We start from the raw sequence: 20,433 nt of genomic DNA, 5'->3' as shown, positions 1-20,433 counted from the left end.
TCTAAAACCCCTGAGGTTATTATGCCTTGAACAGAGATGGGAATTATTAGTCCGTTAGCATCATAGGCCGAAGGGGTCGTATACGACCCAAAACGGCACCTCTGATTCATATTGCAATCATTTTTTTTTTTTTTTTTTTTTTTAGTTTTTTTTTTGGGTTTTATTCCCTTTATTTAGAGGACAGATGTAGGTTTTTGTGAAAGGGGGAGAGAGAGAGGGGGAGTGACATGCGGCAAAGGGGCCACAGGCCGGATTCGAACCCGGGCCCGCCGCGTCGATACGTGGGCATCCGCACAGACCCCTGCGCTATCTGGATGCCCCATATTGCAATCATTTAATAAGCATAAAAACAGAGACTTACCGAATTTTGCAGCTAAAGAATAAAGAGATAGCTCACTTGTGGGGTCTTTCTAGCCTTTACAGGTGATTTTCTATCCAACCTGGAACCTGGCCTTTTTCAGGGTTGTTGAGCAATAAATCCAAACTCTTAACTCCAAGATTTATCCACTTGATGTCTATATTTTATCACATTTTTGGTCATTTCTGCCGCTAGCTCTGGGCTACCGTCTTGCGTAAATCTCCCATGAAGCTTTGCGAGAGTGTGTTGACATTTTTTCAACCAATTGGAAGGCAGGTCCGTCACACATTATGCCTTATACGGGCATCCAAGCGAGAACAAAGATAGTATATAGTGGGAAAGACAGATCACTCCAACTCAGAATAGTCTAATGTAATCAAAGATTGTCTATCACCGTTCTATAGAGAATGATGCATACATTTGGGCCTTTTTTGAAGAAATGTAAATAGTTTGTCCTTTAAATAAATTATAATGTCCATTATGACAATGTTTATTTTATTTTTTTTATTGGCATAAGTGAATGTCATGAGGGTAAAAGCGTCTGGACTTTTCTTCCCATGACATGTGAGAAGTGTTTTAGAGAGAAGATTGGCTTAGCTTTTACTGCTCTGTGATATCAATACATATCTGGAAGATTCATGTTCCATTTTATTTATTTATTTGTCTTTATGGTCCTTCAACCTTTTTAACATTCAAGTGACCTCACTGCAGCACAGTTATTCTAATAGCCCAGTTTGTCCTGAAAAAAATGATGTTCATACATCGACTGTAGACAACAGGGTTGATATTTTACAAGTGTTTTTAGAAAATAAAACCAGACGGACAATGAGTTGTAAAAATGACCTTTGGTCTCAGAGGGTTAGGTCTTGTTTCCTTGTTTCCCAGTGTTTTTTTCAATGCACTTACACGCATTATATGGTTTAACTGACAACATGGCTCTTTACACTTTAGCCTCCAAACAGTGACTGGACTGTGCACTTTCCTCTCCCTGCGTTTGTGCATTTAATGTTAGAATGAGACTAAGCTGGCCTGGACAAGTGTATATATTTCCTACCCAACCCCTGATCTTCCACTGTGCTGCATTCTGGATGCGCTGTCTTTTTGTGTCTTGCCTGCCTGACAGATTTTGATTGTCTCTACAAGTAGCCTACTTGACAATCATGTAGTTATTAAGCTAGTATCTACCTTCCCCTCCACTGGATGATGTTGCTGTTTCACTTCCTGCCTGGTTGTCAAAATGCCGCGTGACTTGCGGGAAAATAGGCCTCTTTAGCAGAGCGGAGAGCGGCTTCACACACGCTTCAGGTGGTGGAATATAAAGCTGCTGTTTCAATTCTCGTTCCAGATCCAGGGCCTGCTGGGTTTGGTGTTCAAGCCGTAAGAAGTGAGTGAAGAAAAGCTTCGGGTCCGCTTTTCAGTGTTGTCCATTGGCATCATGACTCCAAAACCCTGCTCTCTGTGTTGTAGGTATTAAAAGTTGTATTTATAAAAAGTCATGTTGTGGGGAAAACAATTAGTGTCTTTGTTTCAGGTTGTGGTTGCAGCTCTCATGTGTCTAACGACTATTCTCCTTTTTTTTCCATCTTGAATCAATACCTCAATAAATCTCTCCCACCTGCTGCTTGGGCCGGGTTAAATTAGCATCACACAAACACCCCCCCTCATGTGTCATGTGTCATATCAGTTCTGAACCTTATCAAACTAACCACATTCACTGAAAGACCTGTTGTAATACTTGTCTTGCTGCCATTGATTGAATGGCCAGCCATCCTATAGTCAAAGCAAAATAATTTATTTTATAACTACAACAAATTCATTCAAGAGTATGGTTCCACAACCGAGAAAAAAAAAAAACTAATTTCAGCAGCGTGCGCTTCATTAAACAAGCCCCAAGTGAAGGATTTCAAATTTCAAACCATTGGGGTCTTGTTCGCGAGTAAGGGGACAATGGAGTGGGAGATTGATCTGAGAATCGCCGCAGCAGGTGTGGTATTACATTAAATTTATCGCATCGTTGTGACGAAAAGAGAGCTGAGCCAGAAGGCAAAGCTCTCGATCTACCGGTCAGTGTTTGTTCATAGCCTTACCTAGGGTCATGGAGGCTGGGTCATGACCAAAAGCACGAGATCCAGGGTACAAGCGGCCAAAACGGGTTTCCTCAGGAGGGTGGCTGGTGTATCCCTTAGGGTGAGAAGCTCAGTCCTCTGAGAAGAGCTCGGAGTAGAGCCGCTGCTCCTTTGTGTCGAAAGGAGCCAGTTGAGGTGGTTCGGGCATCTGGTAAGGATGCCTCCTGGCCGCCTCCCTAGGGAGGTGTTCCAGGCTCATCCAGCTGGAAGGAGGCCTCGGGGAAGACCGAGGACTAGGTGGAGAGATTATATCTCCATCCTGGCCTGGGAATGCCTAGGGATCCCCCAGTCGGAGCTGGTTGATGTGGCTCGGGAAAGGGAAGTTTGGGGTCCCCTACTGGAGCTGCTCCCCCCGCGACCCAATACCTGATAAGCGGACAAAGAAGGATGGATGGAAGAAATTCATTCATTAAAGCTTGTTTTCTTTTACTTGGGATGATTTGTGATGAATTAAACCGGTCATGATCCAGCAGCAGTAGGCAGATGCATTCTAAATACAAAAAATCTGCTAATTTCAGACTCTTTATTTGATTCTTTTCTGAGCTGGCCCCTATGGCATTTTTTTAAAATAGAACTAAAGCATAGAATAAAATCTAGTAAGATGTAGTGAATGTGCTGTTTCTTTTAAACTAGATGGAATTGACTTGCGCAACTTGTGTACTACCTGCAAAGTAATAGACAGAAGGCTGACTGATCATTATGAAACCAAGGAGATTTATTCAAGTGAATTCAATAAACTAGCAATGCCATAAAAAGGAACACAATAATTGATTCATGCCTGGTAAGAAGCCAAGCCTAAAAACTAGCCTGATTTAGGCCTGTCGAAGCTGAGAAAAGCTGTAGAGTTGGTGATTATTCTCTGCGGGTTCATCACTACAAGGGATATATTTCACATCCATTGTTAATATAATAATATTTTTTGTGATCAAATATTTTTATTTTATTTATATTTAAACAAACAATATACTGGGACATAGGAATGCGTCACAGGAGAATAGAGAAGTTTCCTTTGTTATAGAGCTGTGTAGATTGAATTATTACTTTATGTTATCACTAATATTAATACTTCAGAGAAAATTAAAAATTAAAAAATACACAGAGAAGAAAGATGGGAAGGGGGGAGAGCTAACAATAACAAAACAAACCTTGCAGCTCACAAGCAAGACACACAAAAACAGACACACAAACACACACAAATAAACAAACAAACAAAAGACATTGCAAGAGAGATGGACATAAGAACACAGGGCCAAACACATGCACAGACAGCAGCAAAGGTTGCAAAAACAAAAGTCTACACCATGGACTTCAAGGACTCAGTCATACTGAGCCACGAATCCAAAGTCCCCTGTGGCGCTCCATTTATACGGGCCATAGATAGCTCCGTATACACAATGTCCAGAAAGGAAAGGGTTCATGTATGAATTGACAAATCGTGACGTGGCTTCCAACATGTTGCCATCATCTTCTTAGCAGTTGTAAGTCCAGCAAATACAGCGTATTTTTGAATTTTAGAGAGTTGAAAGGCTTCAAAATCATTTAGAATCAAAACACAGATAGTAACAAGTACAGTAGCATTAATCAGGACAGATGTTTTGGGTGCACAATAGTGCAAAGGAATGTTAGATCATACATTATGCCAATTAAAATGTATACTCAGGTCTGGGGAATCACATTCTCAGACCCTCTCAATAGGGAGGCCAAGGATATTGCCAAAAACTGATAGAGCCTTGATACCATACCCCAGGTTTGGTATAGTATAGGATGGATGGGCAAAGATCTCTGCCAGGGGACACCATATGCCTTGAGTGCTGATCTTAATTGAAGGTAAAAGAAAAGTGAGGAAAGAGGTTGACTGAATGTGTTTTGTAAATCAGAAAAAGATATCACGCTAACCTCATTAAAAATGTCTTTTAGATAATGAACCCCCCTCTTTTCCCACTGTGGAGCTGTTATCGGCCTCCCTCCAATCAGGAGTGCTGTATTATTGAATAATGGGGAAAGTGTATGTCAGTTACATGCTACACAACAATGTGCTTCAACTAGTGCTGTCAAACGATTAAAACATTTAATCGCGATTAATCACATTTTTGGAAGGGGTCAGTTCACAATGTTCTGAACAATTTAAAAAACACGTTTTACTTTTTTTTCACACGGGACACAAATACCGATACCTGAGTGAAAGTCTGGTGTCGTTTGACCCATCCACCACCTCCTTACGTGGAATTTGCCTATCTTATAGTTTGTCACCTCACTTCCTTGTTTTCCCTTGCAATAATTACTTCAAACAAAACAATTTGCCATTTAACGAGAAATGTAATTGTCGTTGTTATAAGGTGCTGGCACAATCTGCCCAAATGGTCGTTTTCTGGGTGAGGACGGGCTGGTTGAAAAGAATTGCCAAAAGCTCAATCTCTCAACCCCACTTTACAAGAATCGGTTACTACACAAATTATTGATTCTGAAAAACATACTCTATAGAATACACATCAATTACTGCTGCTCTATACATTTTCTGCAGCTAATATATTTACCGACAGCTTTTCTACAATCCACCATATTCCTTTTCACTGCTTTAATCAGCAGCACATAATGACCAGTGATGGCAGAAAAAGAGCTTATATACATCACAGTGGGACAGGAAATTAAACATGGATTAGGGGGGATGGTTTATCCTTGTTGTTTGATAGCACAGGCAGATTATATTACATGCGTAATGATGCAGGTGTCAAGGTTTGCTGTGACTTTAATACACTGAAAATCAGCTTATATACACTGACTGTTTTCCTCATGTTGATCTGAATGCACTATCTCTATTTTATATATTTTATTGCTGATATGGTAGTGAGGATTATGTTGAAAATAGGACCTGCTGCTGTCTGCTGTGATGCTTGTAGTCATACAAAATATCAGTGCTTCACTTTTACAGTGGGTGATGATTTTTACTGGAGTTTTCAACCTTCACATTTGCTCAAGAGCAATCAATTAACCTCCATCATTTTCATTAATAGAAATGTTTTAAAATGCTTTATGTATCCTGTGGATGGGACATCTGAACGTCCTCAGCTGCTCCCACTCCTATTTTTCTTCTACTGAACACAGACTTATTATTTTTGTTCCAAAGTGTGGCATTACATTTGTTTTCTGTACACAAGGATGGAGAATCCACTGTCACAGATGCGTGGTCGTAAACAGCAAAGCCACTTCATTGCTTTTGATATTAGCCCAAGTAACCGGCATGCTGCCGATTCACTGCAATTCAAGAGGGGGGCTGGATCTCATATCTGCCTTTTTCCAACAGCCACTGCAGATAATTCAATCAACGGATCCTTGCTGTCATTGTTCTTCTTGACCCTTCTATAACGCTGTCACCAAAAGAAAACTGAATCCATTTGGTGTCACAACAGCAGTTGTCAGGCTCGGAGAAGTACTTTTCAAATTGAATTAGAGGCTTGTCCAAATGCCGTCAGACGATGCTTTTGATGTCTGCTCTGTTGGAATGCTCTTCCATTGTTGGAAAGGTTGCCAAGTTGCAGCCCTTTGCTTGCTCTGGTACTCTGTGCTACGCTATCTGACACCAGGATGCATTTTTGTTTATTGTACAATCCTTGTTGGTTATGTTTTGCTTATGTAAATACAATTCTACTCTATATTTAACAAAATTTTCAGGCAAGAAGAAGTTCACATGGGTATACATGGTTGTACTTGTTATAAGAAGAGGGTCCCTTCAATGACTCATAGGCACATTTATGTAGTCCATTTTTCCCAGTACGTATTGATTTAAACATATTATACTGTAGTCTTAAGGTGAAGGTCAATTTCTCCATGCAGTTTATTCCAGTATCCAGTTTGTTGGTGGGTTTGACTGCAGCCATTTCTGTGTGCTTTTTTTTTGCTAGCAGCAGAGAGTATTTTAAAGAAGTTTTAATTTCTTTAGCAATCTCTTGCCACACATATCTGTATACATTCACAGTCTGATACATATGCTAAAACAACAGATTTGCAATCCAAAGCTGATTGCATACAATTTGATTCAGCTGTGCTTTAATATTGATTAATCTTAGATTCAACACAATATGATATTTTTACATAAAATGTATGAGATCTGTGTTACCTCCACGTAAATTCACCTACCCTTAGCCTTTTGCTTATTATTATGTCTAAATCGGCAGTTAGCTGACTTCAACAACTTCATAAACCACACACAATTGCAACAACAACAACAACCGTGTCCTAGGCATGTGCATAACATTTTAGTATCCCCTGGTAACAGTTTTTGTTGTGTTGAGCTTCTTGCAGTTGTCAAGGTGATAATTTATAAATGCTGTGCATGTGTCATCAAAATGGTGAAGACGTTTCTTCATTTGCTTGTACTGTGTCTATTTGCATGTGTTTTCTTGAATTGTGTCTTGAGGTTTTAGGGCCACTGTAGTATCGTCTAATCTGAGACTGACTCTTCTGCTTTGTCTCCAGTAAATACGAATTCATGTATGAACATGTACACCACTTGGGATGCATCAACAATGGTTACATCAACAACGGTTTTAAAGGGTAGGGGATGCTGCTGAAATTGTCCCTGTATGGTTAAAACATGAAGGCAATTTGCATTTTTGGCTTCACCACACTATATTGTAACTAACCATCACAACAACAACAATTTGCTACATTTGCAATTTGCATTTGTTTGAAAACCTAAAAAGGTTGGGGAGGCCTTTTGCTGCGTGTCTTCCCCCCCCCCCCCTCTCTCTCTCCCCCCGTGTATCTGCTATGACTATCTAATAAAATAAAACTAAAAAATAACCTAATAAGGTCAACTCTAGCCATGTCAGATTGTACACGCCTGGTGAATCGGAACGCTACAATGTGCAAGCAGTGACACGTAATTAAGTCCCAGTATCCATCTGTGTCAATGCCGTGTTTTAATTCCGAAACACAACAAGCTCAAAATCCCACAGTATTTAAGGCCCTTCATTTGATGGTATAATGTCTATTGTTCCAAGAATCTATTACTTTCATTCCATGTCATTCAGAGATTTCAATTTATTGCTTGTATATTCTTTTTAGCTGTTTTGTCTGAATGATGTAAACTCAGCACAAACAAGATGTTTCTAAATGTAGTGAGTTTGGATTATAATGTGTGTACAGTGACTGCACTTGCTTGGATTGTGTCATCCATCACGGTGAATATTATTTTTGATCTAAGTCATTATAACTGCATTGTAATGCAACATTTGCTTTTTGTTGATTGCATATTAATTCAAATGATATGCCAATACATTATTGACAAACACATAAGACAGAAATGATGGTCATACGTGTCCTATCTGCATCTCAGGTCCATTGATCATTCATCAATCACCATTGAGTTCACCAAGGTGCAGAATATGTTTTTCCGAGATATATAAAAAAAAGTCGTGAAATAATTGCCAAAAATACTGATACTTTGGTGCAGCAAGGTTTTTGTACAATGCTAACATTAACCACTTGCTCATCTGAGCATCATCGTTGCCTGTGTGTGGGGGTTGGTGGTGAAGTGGATAATCTTGCTAACCCAATTAATTACAATATTACAAAACATATGCTCCGGAACAAACAACCAATTAAAGGAGTCATATTCTTTGCATTTTGTTCCTCAGGGATTCTTTTTATTTAGCGTTGCATCTAACCTTACTAATATTGAAATATTTTCTCTCTGACAGCCAAGATGGATCAAGGCCTGTCCTCCTGTGCTTGTTTGGCACAGGAGGACACCAATGTCTCCAGATACAGGTTAGGTGCACTTAAAATACACAGACATTTAGCCTGAATTTCAGACGTAGGCTTTGACTTCTGTCAATCTTTGGTTTTAGATGGATAAATTAATCTTTTTGGGAAGCTTTTATTGCATTGCTTGAGTAACGTTATCTTCACTCTCCAGCGTAGGGGCAAAGTGAGAGCAGAGAAGAGGAGAGAAAATAGCGTGACCGTAAATGTTTGCAAAACCGAGTTAAGACTCTCCCACTGAGCTGAAGGGAAACAAGTGCACATAAATTAGGTAAATAAACATAAATAAAATATGTTGTTTCTATCTCATAAATATCATTTGACATTTGTTTTTACTTTCTTTCACTGTGACAGATGAAAATAAAAAGACCCCACCAATCAATGTTCATGTTTGAGGAAGGGATTGAGAGAAAAAGGAGAGAAGGTAACGGAGATGAGAAAGGAAGAGCATGTACTGCCCACTGTGTCCAAGAGAGGAATAGCATTTTGTCTCTATGCTGTTCAACACAAACAAAAACATAAGACATAATCCAATTAAAAGTGTCCTTACCACAAAGATATTTTCTGTGCTTATTAAAATGGAATTTATAGGCTTAATTTAACAGCAATACAAACATCCTAGCATCAGCATATAAAGTGTAATAATATAGTTTTATTGTTTAATGAAATATATTATTGCATAACACACATTTTGATAATTCAAATCTCAAATGATGCAAACTTAAACATAAAGATGAAATACAGATTTATTGAATTCTCTTGAATACACTGACAGGAGAGACAAGTGAGGAGTCACAGAGAGAGGGCGAGGCAGTGAACATAAAGGGAGAGAGAAAGAGTAGAGGACATGAACAGAAAATCAACAATCAAAAAAATCAACCTTTTGCTCCCATGTTTGATTGCCAATGCTGTCTGTAGTCTGGATTTCCCTTTACTTTCATTTTCCAGGTGTTTTGTGATCATTTTAGCCTTTTCTGTGTTTCCAGATTGCAGTGTGGATTTCATACAGAACCTTACAACCAATCCTTGTCCATGGCTGCATGTCATCATCTGATTTTCTCCATTCCCATACGCCATGTAACTGTCACTGAAACCCAAGAATAAATAGCATGAATGGGAAAAGAAAAAACAGCATTTAGGTCAAAAACAGGGTTCTATATGTCCCATATTTGTTGTGCTCTCTTTTGTGTTTCGTTATGAATAATAAATAAGCATACTGTACAGTGTAACATTATAATCATAATATCTGATAATGATGTGAAATGAAAATAATAACTTTGTAAAATTACAAATTGTTTGTTTTTGAGGTTATGACCTCCAAGTGTAAGGCAGGGGTAGGACGACCTTACTATATATAAGGAAGACAGTATTGCTTTTAGTTTAACTCCAGATCCTAATGGTAGCAGGCTATTGCCAGAGGAGGAGCAGAGGATGATTTGTTTCAGCTTACAGGACTCATGGCCCATAATGCTTTCCCTGAGGAGCTTAGATCTAATGTAGAGGACATTTATTGGCCTTAATGATTCATTTCTCTAATTGCTTCCAGTACCCTGATACACCTATCTTCACTGAAATATAGATAATTAAATATGCCATGTGTAAACCCTTATGTTGTCTTCGGGTCAAATTTGCCCATTTTTTAAACAGCAGAAATGTAGGTTTTCTTTCAACCAAATTGGCCAAAAGTAACACTGATGGTTCCATGAAACGCTCTTCACAAGTCGACTTAAGGATCGGATCTTTGACTTTTGGGTGTTTAATTTAATTTTATAGAATTATTCTGACCAAACTTTGACAGTCTGTGATTACCCATCAATATCCTCTGATCTTAAATATTGTTGATATAATTAAAACTTTCTTTTTTAACTCAAAAATTATATGTAAATTTAACATAGGCCACATGAGGCTTATTGAACATAACATCCAAATATTTGCTTAAAAATAGTGGTAATAAGTGGATGTTAGTCTATACTGGTGGTAGTGCAAAAAATAGCGTAGAAGAATGCTACAAAACAGTGACAAAAATGTCGAAAAGAGACAAAAACCTTTTAAAAAAGTGGCTTAATAAGTCAAGAAAAAGTGTCAAATATAATTGTACATTTTCAATTTTGACCCAGAAGGAAAATACAAGGGTATATGTACTGTATTGTTTATTATTTAGTAGAAATGTTTACATTAAACAATTTCCAACCATGTTTGAAAACGATATACCTGAAATCAAATGGCTAGCTGCTGAGTAACAGCATATTGATGTAAAAGCCGTGGCAGGGAGCTCACTGTTAAAGGTTTCTGGGTAAAGATGAGATCTGTTTTTTCCAGAAATATGTTTGGGTGACTTAATGGGAGCTTTAGAAATATTTAACAAACCAAAAAACTAAATAAACAACAACAAAAAAACTGTGTGTAACCAAATGTGACAAGATGAAGTCATTACAAATCATTAACAGTAGCGGGGCTGGATTAACTCACCAGGGGAACCGAGCAAATAAATGAGCTGTCAGCCCCTATAACGGTGCCGTTTCTTCCACTCTGTCGATTCTAGTAACTGTAACTGAATATAAATTTGAATCCATGTATTTTCAAATATTAAGAAAAAATGCACTCTGAACAGCATTCAACTGTGTGCAGTAATTTTAAATTGTTGGCGTGAGACTTCTTATTTTCCTAGTCAGAACTAAAGAAGAAGAAGAATGTTTCCTGTGACTGTAATATGTAAAATGTCCAGCAACAAAACATTATTTATTAAAAAAATTCAGATGTCTCATTATCATCAGATCTAGATCTTTTTTTCCATTTTAAAACTAATCCAGATGATTGGTGGTGCAGATTCCTCAGAATGAGAAGAAAAAACAATGGTTGATGGTTGATATTTTTAAGTTTTGTATTCAGACATTCAGCAAGGTACTGAAACTGCAGACCCGGGCCCCCTGGAGGTCTGGCTTTTCGGGACAGTTGTCTATTGTTTTTCCAGGTTGGTCAATCCAGCCATAAAGGGAAACTACCCTTTTTAACCCTATTTCCCTATTTTCCTTTTATGTTGTTAGACACTTAGAATATTAATCTGAGCCTGTCAGCAGAAAACAAACAATTTTGAGACAATAAATACAAGCTGGACAATTAACTAACCTTATTAAATTACATTGTATCGTGTTTCGCTGCTGCCGACTGCAGCGATCTTGCTTGTTACTGGACCAATGTCAAAGATTGTTGTTCCCATCAGTCACTTAGACACAAAAACATAAAAAATTGGATTTCAAAAAGTTTAGTTACCCTTTAAGTTTATAGGCTTAGTACACTACATCACTTTGAGCTTGCACATTTACACAATTTTACAGTTCTTGTGGTTTTAATTTAAAGCAACACTATGTAACTTTTCCCGCTGCAGTCCCCCTACAGGTTGTCTCATGGGAACTACAGCTCATGCTACCCACCAGCGCAAGCTTGTTGTCAGTGTCAGTATAAAGGCCAGCTGAGCAAAAAAACGGCTAATAATCACAATCAAATCGATGTCATGTACAAATAACAGCTCAGTCAGAATAAACTAATTCTGCAGGATGTTTTGTTGTATTTAACATGCCATAATCACAAATACTAGAATTAGTCTTGTAGCGACATCCTCAGATATCATATTTTTTCTTCAATTATCAATGACAAGCAGAGTTTAGTTTACATTCCCAGGATAAATCTAGCATCATGTTCATTACCTTAGATGCTTGTTTTGTAAAAATGCTCATATGTGGCAAAGCTGGCAGGCTGCAGGAACTGCTGTACTATATTAAGGCAACAAACTGACAATGAAGTGACAAAAAAACATGTGGGGACTGCAGGAAGTGTGACTTCCTCAGGCAGCGGCCTCATCAGTCAGCTCTGTCTGTCGGCTGGCATTAAGCTTACGAACCACCATCATGCTTATGGAATGTCTAGACAAAGAAGCACAGGTAAGCAGGATGAGTGAGTCAGTTATTCTTTTAGACTGACAGTTTATATTGAATACACTTTTCGTTCATTTTTTATATATTTGAATGAGTTTTACATTGAGACATGAATTCATGTTGATGTTTTAAAACCAGACTTTTCTTTAATTTGAGTGAGTACATAGCATATAATTTTCAAGAGACTTTCTCAGACCATTTGTGTAAAATACCTAATAAAATAGATATTACAAAATCTGACAAATCACAGTAAAGTCACTAGACATAAGGCCCTGCATCTCAAATCTGTCCATTTCTAAAACATAAACAGGCACTATTGGGCCACCGCTGAGCCTTTGTGGCTGATTGCCACTTTCAGCTTTGGCAGTGTGTTTGGCATTGTCTGCTCGTCTCTTATCAGTGGTTATTTAGGCATCCCATCACGTTGAATCAGCAGCAAAGGCAGCCTGTGAGAGACAGCTGTCTGATTGGCTGCTCACACTGTAACAAACTCAAGGGAAAATCTTAATAAAGAGGGGAAACATAAAATGCAGATGCTTCTATACAGGGAATGGGGCTTGTTAAATGGAGTATGAAATGATAAATATAAAGCTTTGCAAAGGACAATGATGATGCACCAGTTTGAATACTACGACTCTGTGCTATCACTGCCTGTAGTCTATGTGCGCTTGAGCACCAACACCTGTGCAGTTTTGTGGACTTGTAAGCATCTATTTATTAGAACTCATGTTCTCTGCCAATTGTGCCAACGTACAGTATGTCTGTGTTTTTATGTTTTTTGAACATTCTTTTATTTGTATTTTAAATGACATGCAAATTAATCTCTCTAGCACTCTACGGTAAAGGGTCATCAAGCTAAGCAAACTTTACAGTACCAATTGCAACTTTCTAATCAGACATATTTTCAATTCAATTTCAATTCAATTTTTTTTATATAGCGCTATATCACAACAACAGTTATCTCATTGCACTTTTCATAAAAGAGCGTGTCTAGACCGTACTCTGGGATGTTATTTACAGAAACCCAACCGTTCCCACTGAGAGCAAGCACTAGAACACAGAGGCAAGGAAAAACTTCCTTTTTTAAATGTGCATTCTGATGATATATGATTGGTTAAGATTGGTATAAATTCACAGTGGCATTAAAAGATCTCAATAACAAGATCTAATGTTGGCAGTTGCTGACCACTGGCTGTAGCTATTGTGGTCTGTTTAAATGCAGGTTTTGTTAATGTTCTCTTTTAAGGGAATTCTGTTGAAACTCAACAACTAAAACAAGTATTTATAAACCTTATTAATGTATTAATTAGCAACATATATATTATAACACTAATCCAGGATGTTTTCATTTATGGGCGAACTTAGACCCTTTTTAGGGGTGCTCAAGTCGGCTTATCTGATTTAAAAAAACAAAAAAAAGAACTTTTAAGCCCACTGTAGCTGGAGTGGTCAATGAAGCAAAATATTGAACAGATGCAGACAAAAATCATTTTCACCTGTGGTTCCCTTAGAAGGCTAGAAGAGCCTGAGCACATAAAGAGTGTGAATAGATAAAAGCACTGTCAGTGCTGATGTGTGGCTGACATTGATGGGGTGGGTTTCAACGGTTAAAGACTGATGCTGACAGACAGGGAGACAGAATGAGGAGAGGCAGGTAATGAAGGAAAAAGTAAGAAAATACCAGAAGGGATTATTTCAGACTCAAAGACGGTAAGAATGGTGTTGGAAAAAAGAGAAGGAAAATGGCTTAAAAAAAAAGGAAAGGTTGGTGTATTATGTATGTGATAGTGCTGCGGTGTATCTACTCTACTGCAGATATTTAAAGACGAATGAGAGAGAGTGTATGTGTGTATATGTGCACCAGACAACAGGAAGAGAGAGACGCAGAGAAATGGGACTGCACTAGGCCTCCTATATCTAGGGATAATAGAGCTGTCACAGTGTTTTGACTCAGGGCATTGATTCTGCCTTTAATTGCTTTAGGCCTCCGTTTGCTCGATACCAGTCCAAGGATATTAAATGTAATGTATTGTTGCACTAGAATGGTTATGACACTGATCACACACTGATATGTACTCATGTGTTGTCAGCGCCAATAATCCTTTTATCGATTGAGGCCACCTCCAAACAATTACGGCGATTGTTTAGGGGCATAACTCAGACAGAGCAGCGCTCTGTTTTCATCCAGCATGGATATTTTATTGAGCCAAACTAATGATTTCCTACATCCCTGTCTTCTATTTTTAAAATGATTCTTTGTCCACAGTGATTTTCAAAGAGATAGGACCATCATTTATATCAGGATGAAATACTAGTGCTGCAGGAACCCTGGGTTCTTCCCATTTGACAAAAAAACATTTCTATTTTCTTTATTTTTATTTTCCCCAGTCAGCTCTGTAATGATTCTGTTGCCAAGCATTCATTGGTACATTTATTGAAACAGTCTAAAAGCCAGAGTATGACCGAGAAAAACTAGTTTATACAAAGTGTCAATCATGTGAGGGATGTCAAAGAAATTCCTTGTAAGTGTTACTTCCTTGGCAATAAACCCTTTTCTTATAGTTATTCCGAATGGCCGAACTCGGTTACACAGGAGGTGAGGTGCAAAAGTTGTTCAAATAGGGATTTATGTTCTCACTGGTCTTTGAATATATTATCCATAGTATTGAAATCCAAGTTTAAGCAAATTTAGAATTTAGAATTGAATTCAAAATTGTAGCATGTAACATTGTATTCATCATTTTCTATAAATCTCCACCTCTCACTCCATGTTATCCCTATTTAGGACTTGTAGTTGTCTTTTTTGCCTGGGTGCCTCCCTAGGGAGGTGTTCCAGGCCCGCCCAGCTGGGAGGAGGCCTCGGGGAAGACCCAGGACTAGGTGGAGGGATTATATCTCCAACCTGGTATGGGGAACGCCTCAGGATCCCCCAGTCGGAGCTGGTTGATATGGCTCGGGAAAGGGAAGTTTGGGGTCCCCTACTGGAGCTGCTGCCCCCCCGACTAAATACCGGATAAATGGACGGAGATGGAGATGGAGCGTTGTCTTATTTGCATGTTGTAACTAGCTGGCATGATGAAAAATGACACCATCAGTCAAATAGTTGAAATGGTCTAGGTTTATGTTTAACTAACAAGGACGGCTAGCAAAAAAAAACAAAAAAACATTTGAATTAAACCATGATGAAAAAGCTTTTTTTTTTCTTTTTTTCCTTTTCTTTTTACCAAATTCAAGATCTTTCCATGCCTCCATTCCATAACAAAGGCATAACCCAAAACGTTTTTGTAAAATGTTGTTTGTTAAAGATTTTAAATGCACTGACAATGTCATTCTGCTCACAATCCTATATGGGTCACAAGCAATTTCTATTTTCTTTATTTGTATTTTCCCCAATCAGCTCTGTAATGATTCTGTTGCCAAGCATTCATTGGTAAATTTATTGAAAAGCCAGGGTATGACCGAGACAAACTAGTGTATACAAAGTGTCAATCATGTGAGGGATGTCAAGACAATTCCTTGTAACTGTTACTTCCTTGGAAATAAACCCTTTTATTTTTTATTTTTATTTTCACCAAATTCAAGATCTTTCCATGCATCCTTTCCATAACAAAGGCATAACAAAAAACATTTTTGTAAAATGTGATTTGAACAGATTTTGAAGGCACTGACAATGTCATTCTGCTCACAAGCTTATATGGGTCATTTTTAAAGGCAATGGTAATGTGTTTTGTTGCTAGGATTGCAAGGTTTGGCTTGTTGAGATAGCTGTATCCAGCAGTTATCTGAGTTCTGACAGTGAGTTACCCTGGCGACCTCAAAATAACAACAGTATGTTTAAGACATTGGCAATAAATAGCTCTTTTATCTAACAGCTGCATGCTGGATATTATAATATCCACAATATAACTTATTGATTTAACATTTAAATTTCTACACATATCAATAAAGATATTAAGTGCAAAAAGGACAGCTTTGGCGTTGTTTGAGGGCATATTCTTTCACTTTTTGATGCAGCTATGCTGACAGTTTCCTCTTGCTTCCAGGCCTTGTGCAAAGCTAAGCTAAACATCAGTTTAGTGGATGTCCAGAGTTGAAAATGATATTGATCATCTGCATCTCACTGAGTAAGATGGCAATCGATCTGTATTTCCCCAAATGTCAGATTGTCTATTTTAAAGTTCTACTTGGTACTTGTGCTTTTTCACTTTCACAGCCCTAAATGACAGCAGCCAAAAGCATATGGTGTTTTAAAATGTTTGATTGATTTTATTACCCCAAACTGTGAGGTTATAATATTTCCTCTTGTCACATTGGGTCCAGTGCTAAACCTGATACATCTTCATATCTAAACATCCTCGTAGGTTGATTTTCAAAGAAACCGAAAACGACACATACAACTGTTCTATTGACTGTTGCATGGTGGCAGTTCAATCGTGTGACTCATGTGACCATTCTATTTAACATAACAAGCAGTTTTAAACACATAGTAAAGGGTGTCAAGTAACTAGTTGGGTTTAGGCATCAAAAATAGTTTGGGTTAGAAACATCAGAGATTGGCTTAAAATGACGTAAAACTACTGAAATTAGGTTGTAACTTTAATAATAATAATAATAATAATAATAATAATCATAAGAATGTATCCTGTATTAGTCCAACAAGGGGGAATTGCAATTTACACTCCGTTGTTATTTCACACATGCCTAAATTGCATCATTATGCTCAGTACCTACCTGCACTAAATGGAGGGATGTCAGAATGGGGGGGCTTTCCACGGAAAGCCGCCCGAACATTTGCTTTTCCAAGAAAAATCCAACAGATAATCATTACATTTTCTAGATTGCTTTTGCAATAATTACTACAGCCACAAGAGTTTGTTGCCTAACAAGAATTGTAGTTGTTAGTCGTTATGAGCTGCTTGCATAATCGACCCATATAGTCCTTTTCTGGGTGAGGGCGGGCTGGCCAATACCCACTACCCAGCATCAGAGTTTATTATACATAAGCGGGGTGAATCCATGGTAGGTGGTTACGGTACTTTTCTCTGCTGCAAGATCACTTTGTGATTTATATTGTGTTGGCACAGAAACAATGTCCTGATGTACCATTGTTATATCTAGTGGTTACAGTAACATGCAAGCAAACAATTGTTTTCCAAGAAAAATCCAACAGATAAGCATTCCATTGTTGTGTCTTTTACTCCCTGATGAATATACCTATCTCCCTGATAGATGCTTAACTTTCCTCACTAACTACTTTGACTCTTTGAAAACGGTTAGCATACTGTACACTCACCCTTTTTTTATAAGCCACTAGTCCTTAGCTCTCCTCTGATGTGGTAACCTAAATGACTAACAAATAGGGAATGTTGTACTTAAAATTATTAATGCCTTAGTTTTTGTTGATGGTGGTGCTATTCCTTTTTGTTATTGTAAAACAGTCTAAGCTTCAATGATTGCTGACATTTTGGTCCTATCTATCTCCATTGATTATTTTCACTGAATTGAACTATGTAGTTTTTCTCCCACCTTTTTCTTTCTTTCTTTGAATTGTCATAATGTAAGCAGCTATTCAAAAAAATATTGATTAAGTCAGCTTATGGGCTGTATGACCGGAGCACTCTGCATGGTGGCGTAATTGTGTTTCATTACGTGGTTAATGTGTTGGAACTCCTAGCCTTGAACCTTTATAATGCGTACTAGGACAGAGAGCTGACAGGTCACTGTTTGGCTAATTGCAGGATACAGGCTTGAAAAAATAAAAAATAAGCTCTCTTACAAAAATCCAATATGGTTGGAAAGCAGCTAAGCCCCAAAATGTTACAGTATATATATATATATACATATATTGCAACATCTGAAATCTCTATCCAAAAGACCGCATTAGGAACAGCTAAGATACTGCGCAGAACACTCCAGTAGAAGGACCTGAGCTTAGAGGGAAAAAAGGATGTTTTTTAACATGTAAATAAACTTCAAATTATGTATTTATAATTGCTAATTCCAATACTAAACTGTTTAGTACTGTTTTCATCATGCTGCATTGGATGATCTGGAGCTCATCATTGCTCTACACTGTTATAGCCTAATTGTTGACAGTAGTTAGCTCAGGTTAATGTAGCCTTCTAAATGAAGCTTCATATTGGTTGTTGCACATTGTTTACAGCGACAGATCATTTTAAAGAGAGGAGGCACAGAAGACAAACTGATTGCAAGAAAAACAATTTTTGGTCTGCGAAGATGATGTCATGCCATTTGGAAGAATTCACTAAGCTGTGTCCAAATGTGGGTAAAACCCAGACAAAAATCAGATCATGGAAATCCCGGCACACCGTTGGGATTTGGGAGGTGGACATACTGTACATTCTGTGTTTGGGAGGTATGTGAGTACCAACTGAAATGAGACCCAGACCGTCATTTGAATCACCTCGATCCCTCATGTCCACGGTTAAAAAGTATTTTTTTCAGAATTGACTCACCTCGCCTCAAAATTTCTCTTTCATATAGTCTGTATGGACCAAAAACCCCAAACAATAAGCCTAAATTGGCTAAGGGCTCAGAGCTAGGGCTGTTATTTCCCAGTGGGTTAGCAGTAGTAGCAGCCCTTTTATATTACTGAGTCATTTGATTTAATGTTAATATCAAAAATGTCCCTTAATGCAGTTTTAATATAAACGGAATGCACCTTGACTCAATGGGTTAAGGTCAGCTCAAACACTGCCTGAGATCCCTGTTTTTTATAGTGCTGTAGTCTGCTTTTCAATTCCAGCAAGCTGGGATGAGCTCATTTAAAACTTACCTCATCCTGTGACACTGCCTCATCACCTGAGTCTTCAAATTCATTCCACTCTAACTCCTCACACCTAATTTAAATAGCCACTTAAATCTTGACTCATCCTGTGGGTTTTTTGTGATATTACCTTCAGCTTCTGACTTTTCTTTTTTTTTACCTCTTTGTCTGCAACAATAATGTTATCATGGCAAATGAAGTAACTGTCTAGGAAAACAGAAGGAGAGGACAAAAAGAAGAGGATTGCTTTTAGTGTGGAGGGATAGAGGAGTTGTCACACACTTGTACAACAGTTGGATTAACATTTAGGCAATTTTCCACAGCATGCTTGAGATGATGAAACCGCAGCACTTTTGCATACAGGGCCTGAAACTACACTCCCAGCAATGCTCTATTTAAGTATTATTTATGGTCTCCACTTGTATAACCTCAGATGAGATGGCACAACAGTGATGTGTGCTGTCAAGGTGCTGCTGCGGCAGTGAACATGGCTCCAAATTACAGTGTATACTAAGAGAAAGTTGAAGGTATATTTCAACACAATAGGATAATATAATGCAGTTATGTCCTTAAGACTTTGTTTAATTAAAATTCCACAATTACAGCGAAAGTGTCTTGGCTGACTTATAGAAATGGAATACTCCCACACTGCAGACATTCTATTGAGAGGGCTCTATCCGTCTCCGGTCAATGACAGTGTGAAGGCCAGCATACACTTTGAAGGAAGAAAGGAAGAAGTTCTTTACATCGCAAAGTGTGCTAATGTGTGTGTGTTTGTTTGTGTGTGTTTGTGTGCATGTGCGTGGATGAGTATGTGACTTTGTTTGTGTGGAAGGAAGGGGGGTGTTTGCAGGAATGACTGATTCAATATCCTCAGGTGAAAGCAGACAGAAAGCACTTTGGGTGAGTAAAGAAAGTCATTTCAAGCTGTCAATCAAAAGGAATCGCTGACATCTGTTCGAAGATGGAGGTATCAATCACTGAGAGTGCAGCAGCGTTTATACTGGTAAAGAAGTGACATTAGACCCAAAATGAGGACTGGTTACTGGGGATCACTCTCTCATCATGCTGGAATTAAGAATCAGTCCACCTGTAGGCAGCCTCCTACTGTATTTGCATGGGGGGTTCCTGCTTCTTAGTATCTATCATTTTTTGTCTTTAATATTATTCAACATTATCACTGATGCGTTCTCATAAACACCTCTTAAACTACAATTTAGGCAGCGGAAGCAAGCATAGACTGCAAAAATAATAGACAAAGCTTTTGGGCCTGAAAATTAAAGCCAATGCAGAAGTGCGTTAAACCTGGATTCTATCTAATTTCCAGCAAGGGGTTACTCCATTGGTTACAAAAACAAGTCCAGTTCTATAGACGTCTAGTAGAAAATGACCTTACTTCATCAGTTGCAACACAAAATACATTCATTTCATATGGGACTTTTATAAGCTAAATAATTCTAACTGGGC

General features: G+C 38.2%; 1 protein-coding gene and 1 long non-coding RNA gene across 2 annotated transcripts in view; one reads left to right on the top strand and one right to left on the bottom strand.

Annotated features, from left to right (window-relative positions):
* The window catches only part of vstm2a (V-set and transmembrane domain containing 2A), a 122,085-nt gene that overhangs the window by 12,450 nt on the left and 89,202 nt on the right, over nt 1-20,433 (top strand). The window lies entirely within an intron of this gene.
* LOC116672270 (uncharacterized) lies at nt 405-20,353 on the bottom strand. The gene is made up of 3 exons (XR_004327515.1): nt 20,341-20,353; nt 20,168-20,175; nt 405-567 (listed from the first exon to the last, which is right to left on the bottom strand). It is a non-coding gene; the product is annotated as an uncharacterized LOC116672270 (long non-coding RNA).

The sequence above is a fragment of the Etheostoma spectabile genome, chromosome 22, assembly GCF_008692095.1.
Source record: "Etheostoma spectabile isolate EspeVRDwgs_2016 chromosome 22, UIUC_Espe_1.0, whole genome shotgun sequence".
NCBI lineage: Eukaryota > Metazoa > Chordata > Actinopteri > Perciformes > Percidae > Etheostoma > Etheostoma spectabile.
This window is presented reverse-complemented; position numbering and strand designations above follow the sequence as displayed.